General features: G+C 39.5%; 1 long non-coding RNA gene across 1 annotated transcript; it reads left to right on the top strand.

Annotated features, from left to right (window-relative positions):
• The first annotated feature begins 695 nt into the window (after positions 1–695).
• LOC109156324 lies at positions 696–22,976 on the top strand. The gene is made up of 3 exons (XR_002050000.1): positions 696–774; positions 8,959–8,963; positions 22,966–22,976. It is a non-coding gene; the product is annotated as an uncharacterized LOC109156324 (long non-coding RNA).
• Positions 22,977–23,178: the final 202 nt, after the last annotated feature.

Genomic DNA, 23,178 nt, shown 5'->3' with positions numbered 1-23,178 from the left:
ATCAGTTTCATCTGGACTTGTGTACTCAATAATCTCAGTACACAAGTTAAAAGATTTAATAGTACCAAGATTCTGTTGGTTGCTTTTTCTATTGCAAGAATCCTATAATAATGAAGGAAAAAAAAATTAAGGATAACTGAAGCAATACCACAAATGAACACTCATAGCACATACAACTCACTTTATATAGCATGTAAGGAGTCCCTGTTTCTATCTGGGACTTCAAAATTTCAAACCACAAATTTTGTGCATGTACAACTTTCTTGGCCTTGCCCTGAGTAAAAGAGAAAACTGATAAGAATCAAGTACCAAGAAGAAACTATCCAGTCTACGGTGTATTTGAACAATGCAACAGTATCTTTGTTTCATATTGCATATAGAGTTTGTTGAATTCTTCACCCTAGCAATCTGCCAATCCAGGGGACTCATTTGGACAAAACAATGACCATTGCCCATTTCTTTGTACTCTCTCCATAAATAAATCAGGTACCCAGAGAATATAGAAAAGATCCCGGGCACGATGCTCTTCCTGAAAATGGCATATCACCATGTATCATCAATTATTGAGTAACCAAAAGCTTTTACAAGGAGTCAACAGTGTTGTGCAGGATAATCATAATATAGGTCAAACCATAATATTTCATGTCCAACTAACTACTATACATGCAATTAGAACATTATGAATCCAACAATACCTTTCCATGGTTTTTTCTTAAATCCAGAAACTCAAAGATATCTGCATGCCATGGCTCAAGATAAATAGCAAAAGCACCTGTATGGAGCAAAGAGCAGCATGAGAAAATAGTAACTTTATTATCCGGGCGCTAGGCCTAAAATAGTACTTATAAAGTCCCAGGTACAGGCCCAGGCTGGCGGCCCAAATACAAAGATTACGGCCCAATGAATGGGCTATAGCTAATTATGCTAGCGCTGCTAATAGGAATCGAACCCCAAGTGACTAGGTTGAGGCCGGGTATAGACTAGAGACCACTAGACTAGGGTGCCTGTAGGCCGGGTATATTCATGGTTTTATAGGGACCGGGTCCACCATAAACCGGGCGATATAGATATAGAATAGGGTAAGAAAATATTAGCTTTATTACCTGGGTCGCTAGGCCCAAAATAGTAACAGGTATATAGGTACAGAACGGGGGTTAGAAAATAGTAACTTTATTATTCGGGACGCTAGGCCTAAAATAGTACTTATAAAGTCCCAGGTACAGGCCCAGGCTGGCGGCCCAAATATAAAGATCCAAATACAAAGATCACGGCCCAATGAATTGGCTACAGCTAATTATGCTAGCGCTACTAATAGGAATCGAACCCCAAGTGACTAGGTTGAGGTCGGGTATAGACTAGAGACCACTAGACTAGGGTGCCTGTAGGCCGGGTATATTCATGGTTTTATAGGGACCGGGTCCACCATAAACCGGACAATATAGATATAGAACAGGGTAAGAAAATATTAGCTTTATTACCCGGGTCGCTAGACCCAAAATAGCCGGGTATAGGTACAGAACGCGAGATTCATAGATTTTTATACTGTAGATTCATAAATTCTATACTGTAGATTTATAAAATCTTTGGTGAATAATTTTATATTTAAATATGAACGAAAATAGAACTATTAAATTAACTTTTGAATTGTATTATTTCTTTGTTAAATTTTTATGCACTATATTTGGACAAAAAAATTTAATTACATTTTTATATTTGTTCTATATCTTCTAAACATCTATTTTCATCTCGTAACAAAAACAATGAAGGTCCAAATTATAGGTAAAATATACGGTGTAACACTTTAATAAATAAGAGTTGGTGTGGCTTGGTGGGTTTAGCTTTATTTGTTAAGTTAGAGGTCACAGGTTTTATCCTTAAGCTATATTTTATACAATTATTGTCTTGGTTCTCAGAGACAACACAGAACCAAACTCGTTATATCTTAGATGTTGTGCTTGAGTATATAAGTGTTGGTGTGGCTTAATTTGAGTATATAAGTGTTGGTGTGGCTTGGTTAGTTTAGCTTTGTTTGTTATGTTAGATTATTTTAAAAGTCTTGAGTTCTATTCTTCTTAGAGGCATTTTTAACCTATTTTATAAAATCGTTGTCTTGGTTTTCACAGACAACACAGAAACAACCCAGTTATATACCAGATGTTGCACTTTAATATATAAAAGTTTGTGTTGCTTAGTTGGTTAAACTTTAATTGCTATATTTGAGGTCATAGGTTCAACTCTTGTTGTTAACATCTTTGTTTATATTTTATACAACTGTTGTCTTTTATAAAATAATGATGTGCAAAGACTTGTAGTGTTGTGTATTCAAATACACTTAAAGACAACATACCAAAGACAACGGTTAAATAAAACCGTTGTCTTAAACAAATAAAGAATACGCAACGGCAACGGTTATTCGTTGTTGTTGTAGTGTTGTGTATTCAAGTGCTATTAAAGACAACACATAAATGACAACGGTTAAATAAAACCGTTGTCTTTTATAGAATAATAATGCACAAAGACAACGGTTTTAAAAAACCGTTGTCTTTGTAGTGTTGTGTATTCTAGTGCGCTTAAAGACAACACACCAACGACAACAGTTAAATAAAACCGTTGTCGTTTTAAAAATAAAGAGCGCACAAAGACAACGGTTTTAAAAAACCGTTGTCTTTCTAGTGTTGTGTATTCAAGTGCGCTTAAATACAACACACCAACGACAACGGTTAAAAAAATCGTTGTCTTTTAAAAAAAAAAAAACGCACATAGACAACGGTTTTAAAAAACTGTTGTCGTTGTGGTGTTGTCTTTTCACAAAATGCACAAAGACAACACACTTATAACAACGGTTAAGTAAAAACCGTTGTCTTTGACAAAAGTGTTGCATCAAAGACAACGGTTTTGGACCAAACTGTTGTCTTTTATACAAAAAGACAACACTTTTCTTAAAAACTGTTGTCTTTCTAGTGTTGTCTATGTGCATTTTTCTTGTAGTGAAAATACAAAAGCACATCAGCACATGGCAGTTGGCACTTGCAAACTCTGCACAAATCCACAACCTAAGCCCTAATCTGCTATCTGCTAATCAATATACCAACTAATACTCTATTCCTCTTCCTGAACAAATTATAAAAGGTAAGAAAGTAAGTAAACTTGAGAATAGTAACAAAACATACAAGTTAAAACAGAAATGAGTTGACTTATTGGGACAAAGGGTGCTCAGACTTCTTTATTTATAAATCATGTTAGGATTGGGGGCAAATTGCCTGAGTTATGGATTGACCACAGTTCATGGCAACATACCAAACCCAATCCCTAAATCCCAGATTTTAGAGAACATGGTGGAAGCATCATCATTGCATAGTTAGTCTTTTACAAGCATCAGTTGTGATTTGTAAACAATTAAATGTAACAAATGTGAAACACTGAAAGTGAAAAATAATAGTTTACCTTTTTCAAATTTCTCCACTTCATCTATGTTTTCTTCAACTTTGAGTGGTTGATTGGTCAACCTTAGCCAATCTTGTGCACAAATAAGTGTCTCAACAATTTTAGGAGTAAGAGAACTCCTAAATGCATCAAGAACTCTTCCACTGGTACTAAATGTTGATTCTGATACAACTATTGAAATTGGAACATCAAGTATATCTATTGCAATTTTAGACAACACAGGGAATCTTCCAGCATTTACCATCCACCATCTCAAGAGGTCAAAGTCACCATCCTCCTCTACAATTCCCTCACTCAAATACAAATCCAACTCCGTTTTCTTGGCAGCCAATTCACCAGACCCCAATCTTTGTTTTTTTTTTTTTTTTAACTGAGATTTTAACAAAGCTTGGGGCCTCCCAACTAAAACAGGATCACTAACAGAAACAGAAGAAGCAGAATCTTGAACAAAAACAGAAGCACCAAAACAGAAACACAAGGAGCAGACTGGACAGAGAAACTTGCAACATAATCACCATACAATTCCTTAAGGCCATTCATCACATTCTCAAACAAGGGATTACCAACTACATCACCATACAATTGATTAAACTGATACAACATGTATTCAGTCTTGTCCCTAGGGTCCAATATTGATAGAAATATTTTTGTAATAAAGTTTTGATGAGCCAAATGTACTTTAGATCCCCTTAGAATTTAGGTCTTTAGTACAAGCATCATATATCAGAATGTCAAATTGAGTATGCAAAGGAAAGTCTACCTCATGAAGAACAAAATTAATTTGGAGAAATAATTTTGGTCCTACAAGTATTCATCTGGAACACAAGTACTAGACAATGGCGTTCATCCAAAGAATAACTGGATGAGCCTAATAGTGAAATGGTAGAAGTCTTTACATACAACGATCACACCCGAGATCAATTTCCCCCCAAGGATTTATTTTTTGCACAATGTCTCAAAAAGAAGCACAATCCCTCAAGTCAAACAAGCACAATGTGTTGAAGTCAAAAAATAAGCACAATGTTTCAAGAAGAAGCACAATGTCTCAAGTCAAACAAGCACAATGTGTTGAAGTCAAAAAAGAAGCACAATCACTCAAGTCAAACAAGCACAATGTGTTGAAGTCAAAGAAGCAAGAAGCGAAAAAAACACAATGTGGCCAAATCAGAAAAGCACGATGTAGCAAGTCAAAAAAGCAAGAAGTGTCAAGTCAAACAAGCAAGATCTTATTTTTAGAGCACAATGCGTCTCAAAGGAGCAAGATGTGACAAAGAAGTAAGATGATAAGAAAATAGATAAATTTGAAAGAATTTATGTTGGTACATCTCACATGTCACAAGAATCCAAATTGCCTAAAGATATGATCAGAACGGTGGAAAATTTATGAAGGCATGGATAAAAAATCTTATCCTAGAAATAAATTCTTCAGAAGAACTTATTGCAAAGAGACGTTGGAACTTCAAAATGGACAAGGAAAATAATATTTTAGAAACAACTTGAAAATCAAGTTGAAATAAAATATTATCTTGTCAGGCAAGTTGACAATCAAATCAAATTGAAGACCTACCATTGTTAACAATATCAGGCAACAAGATTCAAACTTCAAATATCAAAAATATCCCACTCCAACGGATATATTTGATCATCTATAAAAAGGCCATGAAGACTTGAAGAACAAAGAGAAGTGAATAGAGGTGAATACAAAAAAAAAAATAAATAAAAATACAAGAGAACAGACGGGTGAATAAGTGCAAGTGCTAAATATTCATTGAGATATCTAGAAGAGAGACTTAGTCTGAATAGTCTCAAATTTAGTTGGAGAGAGATACAATTACCTTTGTATTTGTAATTGTAAAAAGAATATAGTTGTGTGCAAAATGCTTTAGTAAGTGTAGCTGTGTGCAAAACACTCGTAGTTGCTAAGTATAGCTGTGTGCAAGACACTTAGTTGGCGTTTGATATAGCTGTGTGCGAAGTACTCGTAGTTGAGTGTAGCTGTGTGCGAGACACTCGGAGTTGGGTGTAGCTGTGTGCAAGACATCCGGAAGAAGTGCTTGTGTATTGCTTATTCACTATTATAACTGTGTGTGGAAAATAGTGAATTACTCCTAGAAGTGAATGGAGTAAAGTGGACTAGGAAGATTACGCCACTTCCGAACCACTATAAAATTGCCTCTCTCATTTACATACCGTACTTACATAATTCGCTTTATTTATTTATCATCCGACTAACCCGTTTACTATTCATTGTTTATCTCTATCTTTCGGGTTTAGTGTTTTTTTCACGTATGCATGTAACTCAAACTTTCCATACTTAACATTTGAATTATTCTAAGAAAGTTTGACGTGTTGCATGTGACATTCATCATACAGTCGACGTGACACGAAGTCTTTTGATAATCTTGAATATCATTATTAAATATTGAGTGCACCATCTCCTTTAAATATTCAAGATATTCATGCCATCCTTATACATGATCTGAGCTTATCCTACACGTGCATGTGATTCAATTTATTGATTGGGTATAACTCTTTACACTTATTTATTTCGCTGTGCAGTTCAAGTTCAACTCTACTCTATTTACTTGTTACTTAGAGTTGAAGTTACCAAAGAGTTATTTAATTTTAGAAAAAGCTTAAAAGTCTATTCAACCCCCCCCCCCCCCCTAGACTTTTACCACCCTATCGGGACCAACATTTGGTATCAGAGCGGTTGTCTATTTGAGTTAATTTTGACTGCTAGACAGATCTCAAAAAATCAAGATGATGAAAAGAGATATGGCTGTTGCCCAAAATTTATTATTTTCCTTAGAAAAATTTGATGATTGGAAAATTCGCATGCAGGTACATTTATCTGCATTACATGATGAAATGTGGGAAGTTATCAACAGTGGTCCTATTGAAATTTTGCAAGTCAACACTTCATCCGTACAAACAAGTGACACTTAATAATATATTCCAAAACCGAAGGTGGAATGGTCTCGTGAAGATAGAACAAGAAATAACTTGGACAATATTACCAAGGATATTTTGTTTAAATCTATCGATGACACGATATTCCCAAAAGTTCGAAAACGCCAATCCGCAAAAGAAGTTTGGGAAACGCTCATTCAAATTGGTGAAGGAGACGAACAAGAAAAAGATAATAAACTCACCATAGCATTAAAGAAATTCGAGGATTTCAAAATGCTAAACGGCGAGAATATTACCGACATGGAAACAAGATTTGCCAAAATCTTAGGAGAAATTAATGATCTTAGAAAAGACATTAATCAAAAGGAAATTTCACTCAAAATCCTACGTGGTCTACCATCTACATGGGATATGAAAGTCACGGCCATGAGAGATCATAGAGATCTAAAAACTCTATCAACCGATAAGCTTTTTAGTGATCTAAAAGCTTATGAATTTGAGATGAAGTCAAGGATCGAGGAAGATCATGAAGAAAAGAACAATGCACTCATAGCCGAGCAACCGTCAACTTCAAGGTCAGTACAAAATAATGAATTATTGCCTAATGATCAATTTGCTCTTTTTGTCAAGAAATTTAGGAAATTCATGAAGAAGAGCAACTACAAGAAAAATTCACAAGGGAAACCATGGAATGCAACGAAAAATTCGAAGAAAGAAATGGTTGAGGAAGACTCAAATTTGTGTTACAATTGTAGAAAGCCTGGACATTTTGCAGCAAGTTGTCAACACCCCAAGGTAGTAAAAGTCAATACACAAATATTTCTAACTCTCAACAGGAAGAATTCAAGACCAAAGATAAAAGGTTCACAAAGAAAAGAAGAAAAGCACTTATTAGTTACCCACTTGAGACAAGTGAGTCAGAAGAGTCTTCAAGTGAGGAAAAAGATGACAATGCAATGTTTTGCATGAGTATCTCCAACAACTCATCCTACGAGGACATGTGTCTTATGGCTAATGAAAATGAAGAAGATGAGGTAACATCTAAATCTTATGACTCTGTAAATTCTTCATTCTCTAGAGAGTCCTTCTTTCACTTAATGAAAGATTGTCAAACCGTAATGGACACTCGCTCTCAACTCAAAGAGCGCAACAATTTTTTAATTCTCGAAAAAGATGAATTAAATGAAAAATTGCAAAATGCTCTACTTGAAGTGAAAAAATTGAAGGATAAAATTATTTGTCTTCAAGAAGAGTGTAAATCAAGGGAAGTGAGAGAACACAACCTTAGAGAGGTTATAGCAACATTTACACATTCATCCAAAATAATGGACAAAACGGTAAATATGCAAAAACCCTCAAGTGATAAAACGGGACTTGGTTATGATCCTTCGTGTTCTCAAGCCTCTAAGAAATTGACGAATTTTACTACTACTTTGAGCAATAAAGTCCAAGTGGTAAAATTTGTAAAAAGTCAAGATAGCACAGTGAGACAATGAATTGGTTACCAAACCAATGCCAAATTTAATGCTGCAAGGCCGAAGACTCAAAGAAATAATATTCAATATTTCTCCTAAGCAGTATATAAAAAGGCAAAAGTTTGTTCCTAAATAGAAACACACCAATGAGTCAAGTGGACAAAGCCCTCATAGGAAAATGAGAAGAAATCCGAGAATTGGGGCAGGGAGATTTTATCCCTTTAAACAAGATTGGCTTGATAATATTAAACCATGGACTAAGTCCAGATTTAATGCCTATCATAGACTCAAACAATCTACTTCCCAAGTGCCAAAAAATCGAGTCAATTTTAAAAAACCGGCACCAAAAATGTTTTCAAAAATTAGTTATGATTATAATGTGTTTAATGGTTACCAATCACTTAAACTTATATCAGTGAGTACAAGGTGGATTTGGGTACCAAAAATGACTAACACTCAAGGACCCAAATCATGTTGGGTACCTAAAAATGTGTAATTTATTTGCAGGAAATTTGGTACTTCGATAGTGGATGTTCTAGACACAGGACTGGAAATAAATCTAGTCTTGTGAATCTCAAAAATATCGAAGGACCAAAAGTCGTATTCGGTGGAAATGAAGGCATAACCAAAGGAATTGGTACAACATCTCGCAATAGTTTAACAATTGAAGATGTATCTTTTGTTGAAGGTCTAAAATTCAACTTGTTAAGTACAAGTCAATTTTGTGACAAAGCATATCTAGTAGAATTCTTCAAAGACAAATGTCAAGTGAAGAATAATTCCTCGGGAGAAGTTGTGCTCGAAGGAATAAGGAAGAAAAATATGTATGTGGTTGATTGGAACACGACAAAAGAATCAGTATGTCTACTAGCAAACAACTCTCACTCAACAAGTTGGGAATGGCACAAAAAATTGAATCATCTAAACTTCAAGACCATCAACAAGCCAGCAAGAAACAAACTCGTTGAAGGTCTACCCGACATTGTTTACAAGAAAGATCAAATATGTGATGCTTGCCAAAGAGGAAAGCAAACAAGTCATCATTCAAAACCAAAGGTCAAGAATCTACAACAAGACCGCTAAGTCTACTACACATGGATCTATTCGGTCTAGTAGACCCAGTAAGTCTAAGTGGTAAGAAATATACACTCGTTGTTGTTGATGATTTTTCCAGGTACACATGGAGGATATTTCTCAAGAAGAAAAATGAAGTGGAGCAAAAGTTGCCAGAACTACTTAAGTTGCTACAAAACGAGAAAGACTTGAAAATTGCAAAAATCCGAACTGATCGTGGAACTAAGTTCGTGAATCAAGTAATTCAAGCCTACTGCAATTCTCAAGGAATTCTACATCAATTATCTATCGCACGTACACCACAACAAAACGGTGTAGCCGAAAGAAGAAATAAAACGCTAAAAGAAGTCGCACGTGTAATGATTACGTCAGCCGAGCTACCTAAAAGATATTGGGCTGAAGCAATCAACACCGCATGTTATACGCAAAATCAAAGATTGATACACAAGTCTTACAATAAGACCTCGTACGAGTTATGGAAAGGGAGAAAACCTAAACTCAACTATTTTCGTACTTTTGGTATCAAATGTTTTGTTCTTAATAATGGTAAAACATATCTAAAGACTTTTGATGAGCGTGCAGATGAAGGAATATTTTTAGGTTATTCATCTACCAGTAAAGCCTTCAGAATATTGAACAAAAGATCAATGGTGGTGGAAGAATCAATTCATGTTACATTTGATGAAGTCCATAAGAAGGAAACCCAGAGCAACAAAAATGATCAGGAAAGTTGTCAAGTAGAAAAATCATTTAATGATACTGACACATCTTTTAAAGATCATGTTGTGCAGGGAATAGAGCAATTGGACATTGATTGCAATAGTGAAGGACACGTGGCAGTAAATGAAGATCCACACGTGGGAACTCTAAACTCTCAAGCAGAAGTACATGCTGGAGAACAATCTGATGAGTAAAATGAGTCTACCTCCAACTTACCTACTGAACAAGGAAACGTGGAAAATCCATGCAATCCACAACCTGACTTGAGATGGCTAAAAAATCACCCTCCAGAGCTAGTAATTGGAGATCCACGAGAAGGAGTAAAAACAAGATCCTCAAATATTGATGCTTTATTTTCTTGTTTTCTTTCTCAGGTGGAACCAACAAGTTTTAAAGAAACTCTAAATGATCCGGACTGGATTAATGCTATGCAAGAAGAGCTAGATCAATTTAAAAGAAATGACGTATGGGAATTAGTTCCAAGAGTAGAAAATTACAATGTAATTGGAACAAAATGGGTCTTCCGGAACAAAGCCAATGAAGAAGGAATTGTTGTTCGAAATAAAGCAAGATTAGTGGAAAAAAGGATATTCAAAAGAAGAAGGAATAGATTTTGACGAAACATTTGCACCCGTTGCAAGACTTGAAGCCATCAGAATTTTTCTAGCTTATGTCGCGTACAAGAATTTCACTGTCTACCAAATGGACGTGAAAAGTGCATTTTTAAATGGCTTACTTGAAGAGGAAGTCTACATCGAACAACCACCCTTTTTCGAGGTAAAAGGTGATGTTAATAAGGTCTACAGATTAAAGAATGCGTTATATGGGCTAAAACAAGCACCTAGAGCTTTGTATGACACCTTATCAACGTTCTTAATTAAATGTGGTTTCACAAAAGGCCTTGTTGATAAAACCTTATTTAGAATTCAAGAAAATGATCATATTTTATTGGTACAAATTTACGTTGATGATATTATTTTTGGAAGTACTAATAAAACTTTATGTGAGAAATTTTATAAGCTCATGCAGAATAGGTTTGAGATGAGCATGATGGGAGAGTTGAACTACTTTCTTGGTCTACAAGTAAAGCAACTCAACGAAGGAATATTCATCAATCAGGCCAAATACACAAGAGATCTTATAAAGAAATTTGGTCAAGATGGAAAAGCCTCAATCAAGATCTCGATGAGCACGTCTTTAAGATTGGATAAAGATGATGAAGGCAAGGACGTTGACGAAACAAAATATCGAGGAATGATTGGATCATTACTGTATCTCACTGCAAGCCGACCAGATATATCTTATTCAGTGGGAGTATGTGCTAGGTTCCAATCAAAGCCGAAAGAAAGTCATTTTCTTGCTACCAAGAAAATCATTCGATACCTAAAAGGAACAATCAATGTGGGATTATGGTATCCCAAAGAAGGTAATTTTACACTAACTGGTTTTTCAGATGCAGATTTTGCAGGGTGTAAGATCGATTGAAAAAGTACCTCAGGGACATGGCAGTTCTTAGGGGGAAGATTAGTATCTTGGTTCAGCAAAAAGCAAAACTCCATAGCTACAAGCACCGCCGAAGCTGAATATATAGCAGCTGGGAGTTGTTGTGCACAAATTCTTTGGATGAAGCAGCAATTAAAAGATTATGGTGTAAATTGCGAAGATGTTAGCATATTTTGTGATAATACAAGTGCTATCGCAATCACTCAAAATCCCGTGCTATATTCAAGAACTAAGCATATTGACGTGAGACATCATTTTATCCATGATCACATCGAAAAGAAGAATCTGAGAATAGAATATATTCCAACAGAAAATCAAACAGCTGATATTCTCACAAAGCCCTTGTGCGAATCAAGGTTTGCAAAATTGGTACACGAAATGGGCATGATCGAACTGAGCTAAGTCACTAAATCTCATTTAACTATAAGCTCATTTTTTTTATTAAATGTTCTTATATATTTTTTTTTCAGTCACATTTTTAATTGCCTATGTGTCCAACGTGCACCAAAATGTCACTTCCTAGTATCTAGGATAATTTGTCTTAATTTTTTATTTTTTATTTTGCATAAATACCTTTCTCTTTAACCGTGTATATATATAAATTTACAAGATTTTCTTACATGCAATATCTACCTTATTTATGTGTGACAAGATAGTTGTGATGATTGCCTATTAGCTTAAATAAGAGTATCTAGTTATGGTAGTTGAAAGCATTTACAGCATCACATTTATTTAGTTGTCTACTTATTTATTTATTTATTTATTTTTCGGCCACTATCACTTTTATTATTATTATTATTATTATTATTATTATTATTATTATTATTATTATTATTATTATTATTATTATTATTATTATTATTATTATTATTATTATTATTATTATTATTATTGTTATTGGAATAGACTTAGTACTATTATTTTTATGTCGCAGGTCAAAAATGATTTTATACTTCTAAATTTTACGACACAAAGCAGACAAACCAAATGGAGAATATAAAACCTAGACTGACAATTAGTTATGAAAACGAGTGGAATTCCAAAAATACCCCTCAATATTTAGGAGTCATAGAACAAAGTTAAAGGACCTCTTCGTAAAACACCCCTTCCACTCAAACCGGTCAAAAGGTCAAAAGTCATCATCTTCTCCACTTTGCAACCCTTCCAAACACCTTCGAAACTCTTCATCTTCCATAGCCGAACACTCTCAAAATTCTTGCATCTCCCAATCTCCATCAACTCTCGACTACACAATGGAAACAATCGGACAATCAAGTTCACAAGTCCATGAAGAACAACTCGTGCAGATTAATCTCACCAAGTTGGCCACCAACGCCAAAGCCAAAGGAAGCTTCGACCCTACTGGATTTCTCAAAAATGCCAAAAATTCGGAGCTTGCCCAAAGGATCATCCATGCAATACAAAACAGTGGTCTAATGAGGTTATGTTCCTATTCCTACTCTGGATATTATTGTGAGGATGTAGCCGACTTCTATGTCAATGCCAAGGCGAACGGTTGGAACATTGAGTCCAATGTTAATGGAACTCCCATCTCCATTGGAGAAAATGAGTTATTTCAACCTTTGGATTGCCTATGTCTACACCGGAACAACCCTTACTAGATTTAGACATGCATGTATATGACCGAACTGAGGTCTGGACAGAGATTAGGAATGAAAAATCATCTGTTGAACCTAATCTTTCTGGAAACAAAACTGATTTGAAGCCGGAATATCAAATGTTGATCAATGTGATATACAAGTGTATTCTGTGTAAAATAAATAGTATGCAGGATATATCTCCAAAAAGAATTGGTTTTTTGCATGCTATTATGACTGGTGTTAAGGCAAATTGGAGTAAGTTGGTGTTGAGCGGAATATGTCACTTTGTTAAGGGAGCAAAAATCAAGAACGGGAGGTTTAGCCATGTGTTAGGTTTTGGCTTATTAATCGGTGAAATCCTAAAACACAAAGAATTGATCATGAGAGCAAGGAAACCTTTTGGAAACAATAGGATTCTTCACAAAGATTTCGAGGTGATAGATGAGTCTAACAAAAGAAAAAGAAAACCCCGAGCACTACCCGCCAGAAAAAGATTAGTGCAAACATCATCAATGAAAATCCTCTACCCGAAACCCAAGCTAATGATCCTCCAAGCCACACTCATACATCCAGCCACAATCCCAATCCAAGCAACACTCATACATCTAGCCACAATGACCAAAACCTAAGCCAGACTCACACCACAAGTCTCAATCAAAACTCCAACCAAAATAATATTCCAAATAACCCAACCTCTCGGGTAGAAACCATGGAGGAAGTTCAAAGTGGGATTATATGTCAATTTGATGGGTTAGACTCAGTTTTGGTGAGTGAATACCAAAGAATATTGACTTGGAGAAATTGGAGACTTGGTACATACCAAGAGTTGATGTCACGTGGACCTAGTATAGAGAATGAAGAAATATTTGCTTTAAATTGGATTGGTTGCCATATTGTTTCTCAAGCCACAAGAATTTCAGTTATTTAATGCTACTTTTCTAGCCAAATTGAAAGCAAAAATGGTCAAGAATGTGCAAGTACATGAAGCTCAAGAACGACTGCCAACTGGGAATGATTTCATAGATGATGATGAAATTGATCGAGTGATTGAGATGTCTCGACATATCACAGATCAGGAACTGGCAAGTGGCTCTCAAACTGAATTCTTTGGTCAGTTCACTGGTCAAGGAAATGATATTGTGAGTCCAAATTATCTTGATATTGATCTATATGATGTGAGTATTTTGAATCAGACTGAGGTGAGCCATGCACAAATCGAAAATCCAGCCATGCAAGGCAGTCAACACACAGAAGAAGGACAATCTCAACAATTTGAGAGTGGTCAAGTTGACACCATTGTGCATGAACATTTTACCCCAGAAAGAGCAAGGCAGGAATAAGAACAATGTCAATTGCCTGGTGACAACTCAGCTGTAACACCCCGAAATTTTTCAACTTTTAAGACTTATATAATAAAGGTAAATTCTCATTAAATCCCAAAACATAATATAAAGTGTACGGGGTTCTATGCCACACCTGAGCTAGAGAACTCAGGTGCACAGGCTCACTAACTAATATCCTCAATAATATAAATGCATAAGCGTGGCACGCAGTCCGAAAGGGAAACTATCTATTTCTACACTCCAAGACTCTAGCGCGCTCCAGTGTCTACCCCTCTGTGCCTGAAAGCCAAATATATCTGTTCAGCGAGAGATGCTGGTAACCCACTCCAACGCGTTGAAATACAATACATATAGGCATATATATAGATATATGAAAAACCATTTCGAAGCATGAAGATATATCCTAAGAGACTCTAGCTTTTAAAACAGGGAATAGACTCGATAGATAGGGATAAACACAGTCAACAGTCATATAATTCACAAGCATAGGGAACAGACCCGACAAATAGAGATAAGCACAGCCAATAGTCACAACCAAGCATATACGGTTTACTAGCATGTATCCTATGGTCACACTTTCATAACATTCGTAACATCAAACCATCCATATCTCATCACATAGCACACTTTGTTGGCGCCACAGGACCAATCGCATGACCATACATGAGGGTCAGCGCATATAGCTCTGACACGGCCCCGCAGCACCCTGCCCCGTATCGCAACACGGAGGGGTCGATCGCAACCGACCGATGAACCGTAGCTCATCATAATGTTTGATCGCAACCAAACAGTGGACCGCAGCCCAAGAGTAGTCATCTGACCGCAGCCAGGAATATGAACCGCAGCTCATGTAAAACGTTTGATCGCAACCAAACGGTGGACCGCAGCCCGAGAGTGTAAATCTGACCGCAGCCAGCTTCTGAATCGCAGCTCAGGAATAACAAATTTGATCGCAACCAAATTGGGGTATCATGCACACATAACACATAGCAAACACATGCAACCCACATTGACACATTGGGAAGGGGGAGAAATCGTATAACGAAACCTATGCGTGATCATCCACCAACTAAGAATAATCCTAAGGGGTTCATACTTCTTACACCTAGGTCAACGGGATACCAATTCAACTAGCATGTAATATATAGGACTCATTCATCCTACGAATGGTACCCGAACATCAAACTAGACATAGGCACGATAGACGGAGTCCGTTGGGACACCACGGGGGTCGGGGGAACAACGAACGGGGAAGCCGGAATCCCGAAGTGGGACTATTTCTAGCGGTAGCTGGTGGGTGAAGGGTCACCCGCCGGCGACAAATTTCCGGGCAGCGGGTGCCCGACGGGCGGCTGCCCGCTGCCGTCGACGTCCATTCTGGTCGCGGGTAGGTGGCGGGTCCCCTACCCCCACCTACCCCCCACTGACTCTTTTTCACAAGTAACGCCCCGGGAACCTTTGTGGAACCCGAAACCATGCTTAGACACCTTTAAACGCAATAGATGACAACACGTAGACAATTAACGGATCAAAAGCAAGAAATATACGGCACATATCCTATCATGCTTTCTAAACATAATTAACACCCAAACATGCGAATTCCCACCCAATATATCAAGAATAACACCACACGAGTTTCACGATACATCCTAGGGCTCTAATTATATTTAAATCATCAAGAACGTAATTCATCCTTTAATCATCAAGAACCAATCCAATTTATCAAGAACATCACACAATCATTAGGAATCTAGGTTTATCAAGAATATCACACAATCGTCAAGAATCTCTTTCCATCATCAAGATTATCAAGATTACCCAAGAAATCATAACATCAATTATCAAGATCACACCATCAATATCATAGACGAATCATCAATACACAAGAATGTAGAGGGATGCCTAGATGGAGATCATAGCTAAGAATATAGGTTTTGTTGAGACATGGGTTACCTCTTAGCCTTAATTAATTTCCTTGGCTATGAAGGATCTTTCTCTAAGTCTTTCTTCTTTCTTGATTTCTCCTAGGGGAATTCTTGGAGCTCCTTGTGTGGTGAGAGATTATTGTGGTGTGGGTTCTATGTGCCTCCTATGTCCCCTATTTATATATCTAAGAGTCCTAGTTAGGGCCCAATACTATAGGCTTGCTAACTCTATTCCTTTTAGGACTAGGGGTTGGGTTTAGAGATGAGGGCCCATGGACTATGGTGGGCCTTTTCCTAATTAATTATTGTAATTTAATTCTTTCTTTGGATAATTGTTTAAATGATTAATTGGTTTTAGGGGTCGTAACACGGGGTGTTACACTCTCCCCCCCCTTACAAGGGGCTTCGTCCCCGAAGCCCGGTGTGTTAATCCATTCTTTCACCCCTGGACATCCCGTATTTTGGCCTCCTGGTTAGGAACGCGGCTCCACGTTTTGTCTTTTTTGGGGTAGACTGGACTTCTGGTGTCGTGGTGATAGGAAGGTTTGGGTCTACCTTGGTTTCCTGCTCCGGAGCTGGATGCCCTGCGAGTGCCCAAGGTGGCCTCGATTGCTGCCTCCCTCTGATCTAATGCGCGTGTCGTGTGGATTAAGGATGAGAACCCTTCTTCCATGATTTGGTTTTTCCGGGTGAGTTGTGCTACGATGCGCTCATTGACCGAGTCTTCGCTTTGTCCCCTTGGGTTTCCTCCCGATCGTGTGTGTGCCGGTGGGTTAGGCTCGTTATCCTCTTCCTGGTCCTCACTTCCCTCTAGTCCCCCACAATCTTGCATTGCCCGTTTAAGCTTTTTGTTGGAGATGTCCAATCGGTCAACCAACTCTCTACGCTCCTCCTCGGGTTTGAGACAAATTTCCTCGAGGGTGACATACTGTCCTCCCTCGGTGTAACGGAGGTTCTGGGCATTAAAAATCATCCCATTTGCGGTCTTGACCTCAGTGTGGCTCAGATCCACCTACTTTTTCTCCATGATCCAACTTAGGATCATCCCGTAGGGTAGGCTAAGCCGGTTGCTAGTTTTGCAAAATTCTATGTGTTTCATCATGAGGGCCGGTAGGTTGAACTTGATTTTGTGTTTCAAGAGGTAGGTGAAAGTGCACTCTAAACTCCCCACGTCCTTGCTCTTATTATTCGTGGGCAAAAGGCTGTCAGTCACAATCATAACCAATATCTTTTGCTCCGCAGTTAGCCACTTCCTATTTGGTCGTGTGGCCGAGGTGAACTGTAACACCCCGTGTTACAGCCTTCAATCCCGGATTAATTATTTAATTAATCCCGTTAATAATAATTAAATATGATTTAATTATGTTAGGTTTACCTTTAATTAATTAGTAAGGTCCACCATGAACCGTGGACCCTTGCCCGAATAAGAATCTTAAGCCTGTTAGGAATAAAGGAAGTAGGCCTTTTACTATTCAGATTATGATTAGGATCCTCTTTAATTAATATGGTCCACTATGGACCATGGACCCTTATCCCTAAAACAAGCCCTAGCCCTATAAGGAATAGAATTAGTAAACCCATACCATTCAGGCCCTAACTAGGAGTCTTAAATATATAAATAGGGAACTTAGGAGGCACCTAGAATCCCCACCACAATAATCTCTCACCACCCATAGAGTTCCAAGAATCCCCTTAGGAGAAATCAAGAAATCAAGAAAGCTTAAAGAAAGATCCTTCATAGCCAAGGAATTAATTAAGGCTAAGAGGTAACCCATGTCTCAACAAAACCTATTTTCATAGCTATGATTCCCCCTTAGGGTTTCCCCCATATTATTGTGTATTGGCGAGATATGATGATGATTATTGATGTTTGACGTGATGATCCCATGAGGGATCTTGATAATCTTGATATTGGGAGATTCTTGATGATTATAAGGAGTTCTTGATGATTATGTGTTGTTCTTGATAATTGTGTGATGCTCTTGATGTTTATGTGTTATTCTTACCGAATCTTGCAATTAGAAGACGAACCGTATTCTTGTTGATATAAAAGTGATTAGAACCCTAGGTTGTATCGTATGATCTTATTCTTGGATTATCGGGTGGGGAAATCGCATGTTTGGGTGTTGATTATATTTAGAAAAGCATGATAGGTTATGTGCCGTTCGTTTCTTGTATTTGATTCATTAATTGTCTACGTGTTGTCGTTAATTGCGTTGTAAAGTGTCTAAGCATGGTTTCGGGTTCCACAACGGTTCCCGGGGCGTAAAGTGTGTGAAAAGAGTCAGTGGGGGGTAGGGGACCCGCCACCTACCCACGGCCGTGAAACACCGCCCGGCAGCGGGTAGCCGGCGGGCGGGCAGCTGCCCGCCGGCGACCCGCTGCCCGGAACAGTAATTCCGGCGGGCAGCCGGCGGGTGGCCCCCCACCCACCGGCTACCCGCTGGAAATTTCCCCAATTCGGGATCCCGGCTTCCCCGTTTGATGTTCCCCCGATCCCCGTGGTGTCCCAACGGACTCCGTTCATCGTGCCTATGTCTAGTTTGATATTTCGGGTGCCGTTCGTAGGTTTACGAGTCTATTACATTGCATGCTAGTTGAATTGGTATCCCGTTGACCTAGGTGGTAGAAGTATGAACCCCTTAGGACTATTCTTAGTATGTGATGGATCACGCATAGGTTTTGTTATACGTTTTCTCCCCCTTCCTAATGTGTAATGTGGGTTGCATGTGCTTGCTATGTGTTATGTGTGTGTGTTACCCCAATTCGGTTGCGATCGGATTGGTTATCCTGAGCTGCGGTTCAGAAGCTGGCTGCGGTCAGATTGATACTCTTGGGCTGCGGTCCACCGTTTGGTTGCGATCAAACGTTTCTATACGAGCTGCGGTTCGTCCTTTTTCTTGGATGCGGTCAGATGACATTCTCTTGGGCTGCGGTCCACTGTTTGGTTGCGATCAAACACCATGATGAGCTGCGGTTCATCGGTCGGTTGCGATCGACCCCTCCGTGTTGCGATACGGGGCAGGGTGCTGCGGGGCCGTGTCAGAGCTATATGCGCTGACCCTCATGTATGGGCATGCGATTGGTCCTGTGGCGCCAACAAAGTGTGCTATGTGTTGTGACATGGACGAGTTGTGATTACGAGTGTCTTGGGGGATGTGACTATGGGATTTATATTGGGGATTGTTCATGTTGGGTTATGATCATTGTTTATGCTTTGCCCTATCTGCCTTATCTGTTGTGAACTGCATATGCTCGTTATAACTGTTGCTTGTGTCTGGCCTTATCTGTCGAGTCATTCCCGGTTTTAAAGCTAGAGTTCGTAGGATATATCTTCATGCTCAAAATGGTTTTCGTATATCTATATATATCTCTATATGTATTGTATTTCAACGCGTTGGAATGGGTTACCAGCATCTCTCGCTGAACAGATATATTTGGCTTTCAGGCACAGAAGATTAAGTCACTGGAGTGCGCTAGAACTTAGAAGTAGATAGTTTCCCTTTTGGCCTGCATGCCACGTTTACGTATTTACGCTTTGAGGATATTAGTTAGTTAGCCTGTGCACTTGGGTTCTCTAGCCCAGGTGTGGCATAGCACCCCGAACGCTTGTATTTATATCTTGGGATTTAATAAGATTCTACCTTTATTATAAGTTTTAAATGTCTTGAAAATCTGGGGTGTTACATGAACCCTTCCTCTTTCCCGAGTAGGTACCCGAGGTAGTCTTTGTACCCCGTATTTTGGGTATCAATCCACCCCTTTCGGTCGTAATTTGACACACCCGTGGTGGTCAATTTCAAGAGTTTGGCCAAGCGGCATTCGGAGAGTATGATTTCCTTGCCGCGGACCTTGGTGGTGATTTCTAGTTTATCACCCCGTTTGGTGGCTACTAGATGTTGATAGAATTCTTTCACCAATTCGGGGTACGTATTGTAAAACCCTAGATTTTCAGGATATTTAAAACTTATGAAATAAAGGAGAAATCTTATTAAATCCCAAAACAGAATACAAGAGTACGGGGTGCTATGCCACACCTGAGCTAGAGAACTCAGGTGCACAGGCTAACTAACTAATGTTTCAATAATGTAAATGCGTAAACATGGCACGCAGGCCGAAGGGGAAACTAACTACTTCTACGTTCCAAGTTCTAGCGCGCTCCAGTGACTTACTCTTCTGTGCCTGAAAGCCAAATATATCTGTTCAGCGAGAGATGCTGGTAACCCACTCCAACGCGTTGAAATACATTACATATAGAGATATATATATAGATATACGAAAACCCTTTTGAAGCATGAAGATATATCCTACGAGACTCTAGCTTTTAAAACCGGGAATGACTCGACAGATAAGGCTAGACACAAGCAACAGTTATAACAAGCGTATACAATCCTTAACAGGCAAGACAGATAAAGCTGAGCACAATTAATAATCATAACCCGATGTAAACAATCCCCAGCATAAATCCCATAGTCACATCCCCCAATATACTCATAAACACAACTCATCCATATCTCATCACATAGCACACTTTGTTGGGGCCACAGGACCAATCGCATGCCCATACATGAGGGTCAGCGCATATAGCTCTGACACGGCCCCGCAGCACCCTGCCCCGTCTCACATTACGGAGGAGTCGATCGCAACCGACTAATGAATCGCAGTTCTATATAATATTTATATACCTGACCGGTCTTTACCAGCCTGGTTAACAGTTGGGATGGTTCTCAACCCATTCAACTGCCCGTATAGTGGACCTTTGTCCTATATAATATTTATATTCCTGGCCGGTCTTTACCAGCCTGGTTAACAACCGGTATGGTTCTCAGCCCATCCGACTGCCCGTATAGTGGAACTTAGTCCTATATAATATTTATATACCTGACCGGTCTCTACCAGCCTGGTTAACAGCCGGTATGGTTCTCAGCCCACCCGACTGCCCGTATAGCCCGATTGATCTCAACCAAATCGGGGTAACACGCACACATAACACGTAGCAAGCACATGCAACCCACATTAACACATTGGGAAAGGGGAGAAAACGTATAACAAAACCTATGCGTGATCCTTCACATGCTAAGAATAGTCCTAAGGGGTTCATACACCTTTCACCTAGGTCAGCGGGATACCAATTCAACTAGCATGCAATATATAAGACTCATACAACCTACGAACGGTACCCGAAATACCAAACTAGACATAGGGACGACAGACGGAGTCCGTTGGGACACCACGGGGGTCGGGGAAACATCAAACGGGGAAGCCGAAACCCCGGGTTGGGGTATTTTCCAGCGGGTAGTCGGTAGGTGGGGGTCCACTCGCCGGCTGCCCGCCGGCGTGCACTGTTCCGGGCAGCGGGTGCCCGGCGGGCAGCTGCCCGCCCGCCGGCTGCCGGCTGCCGGGACTGCCCGACTTGGCCGCGGGTAGGTGGCGGGTCCCCTACCCCCACCTACCCCCCACTGACTCTTTTCATCACAAAAACGCTCCGGGAACCATTGTGGAACCCGAAACCATGCTTAGACACTTTACAACGCAATTAACGATCAACACGTAGTCAATTAACGGATCAAATACGAGAAACGTACGGCACATAACCTATCATGCTTTTCTAACATAATCGACACCCCAAACATGTGATTTCCCATCCGATACACCAAGAATGATATCATACGATACAACCTAGGGTTCTAATCACTTTTATACCCACAAGAATACGATTCGTCCTCCAATTACAAGATTCGGTGCAAATAACACATAAGCATCAAGAATGCCATACAATTATCAAGAATGACATATAAACATCAAGAACTCCACATAATCATCAAGAACATCATAATTATCAAGAATCTCCCAATATCAAGATCACCCAAGGGATTATCCCATCAATCATCAATAATAATATCGCAAATCATCAATACACAATAATATGGGGAAATCCTACGGGGGAAATCATAGCTATGAAAATAGGTTTTGTTGAGACATGGGTTACCTCTTAGCCTTAATTAATTCCTCGGCTATGAAGGGCCTTTCTTTAAGCTTTCTTGCTTTCTTGATTTCTTCTAGGGGGATTCTTGGAGCTCTTTGGGGTGGTGGGCGTTATTCTTGTGGTGAGGGGTTTCTAGGTGCCCCTTAATCCTCTATTTATATATTTAGGAGTCCTAGTTAGGAACTAATATTATGGGCTTGCTAATTCTATTTCTTTTGGAACTAAGGATTGGGTTTAGGGATAAGGGCCCATGGATTATGGTGGGCCTTTTTCCCTAATTAATTATTATAATTTATTCTTTCTCTTGGGCTATGGGTTAATTAATTAATTGGTTTTAGGGGCCGTAACACGGGGTGTTACACGTATCCCCCTTGACGGTGAGGTACGCATCCAAAAGCCCTTGGTGATAAAGCATATCGACCAATTCTGGAGAAAATTGGTCGGGTTCAAGGGCTTTACCTCCGATTACGGTATAGCCGGTGCTGCTCCATTCTGGGGTACGGGTTCCGAGGGTCTTTTTTGGCATTTTTGGGTAGATGGCACTTTTCCGGCGACCTACCGGCGTGTTTTCCGACGGTGCGGTTTTCTCCGTCGGCGAGGAAGGTGGCGGCGAACTCGGCTCCGGTGACGGCTCGGCGAGGGGAGGCGGCGATTTTGGGGTGGAGTCGGGCATTGTGTGGCAGCGGGCGGTGTGCAGGCAAGTGGCGGGCGGCGCTGGTGTTGCGGGTTCCCTCCGGCGGCGATGGCGGCGTGCGACGGGGTGCGACCTGGGCGGTTGGCGGTGGCCCGGCTGCTGGCGGCGGTGGGTTCGTGGGTCCGGCGTTGTGGGGCGGTGAAGTGAGTGGGAGAAGGGAGGAGAGAGGGAGGGGAAGTGAGGAAGAAGAAGAAGAAGAAGAAGGAGGGTTTTTGATTTGGGGATTTTGGTGGGTTTTAGGGATTTGTAGGGGTTTTAAAAAGGGAGTGTTCCCTTGAGATTTCAAGAAGTATCCTTAGCCTAGTGGTCAAGATCTTGGTCTTATATGTGGGAGGTTAAGGGTTCAATTCCCATTGGTAACACTAAGTTTTTGATAGTGTGGTCCTTGTCTTTTTCCTTCTTTTGTCTTCTAGTGGTGGGGGGCTTGGCTTGCTTTCCTTATGTATAATTTTAGTTCCACCCTCGTAAGTAGAGTCGAATTTCGATCTAGTCTTTTATTT

The sequence above is a fragment of the Ipomoea nil genome, unplaced genomic scaffold, assembly GCF_001879475.1.
Source record: "Ipomoea nil cultivar Tokyo-kokei standard unplaced genomic scaffold, Asagao_1.1 scaffold0276, whole genome shotgun sequence".
In the NCBI taxonomy this organism is placed as follows: Eukaryota; Viridiplantae; Streptophyta; class Magnoliopsida; order Solanales; family Convolvulaceae; genus Ipomoea; species Ipomoea nil.
This window is presented reverse-complemented; position numbering and strand designations above follow the sequence as displayed.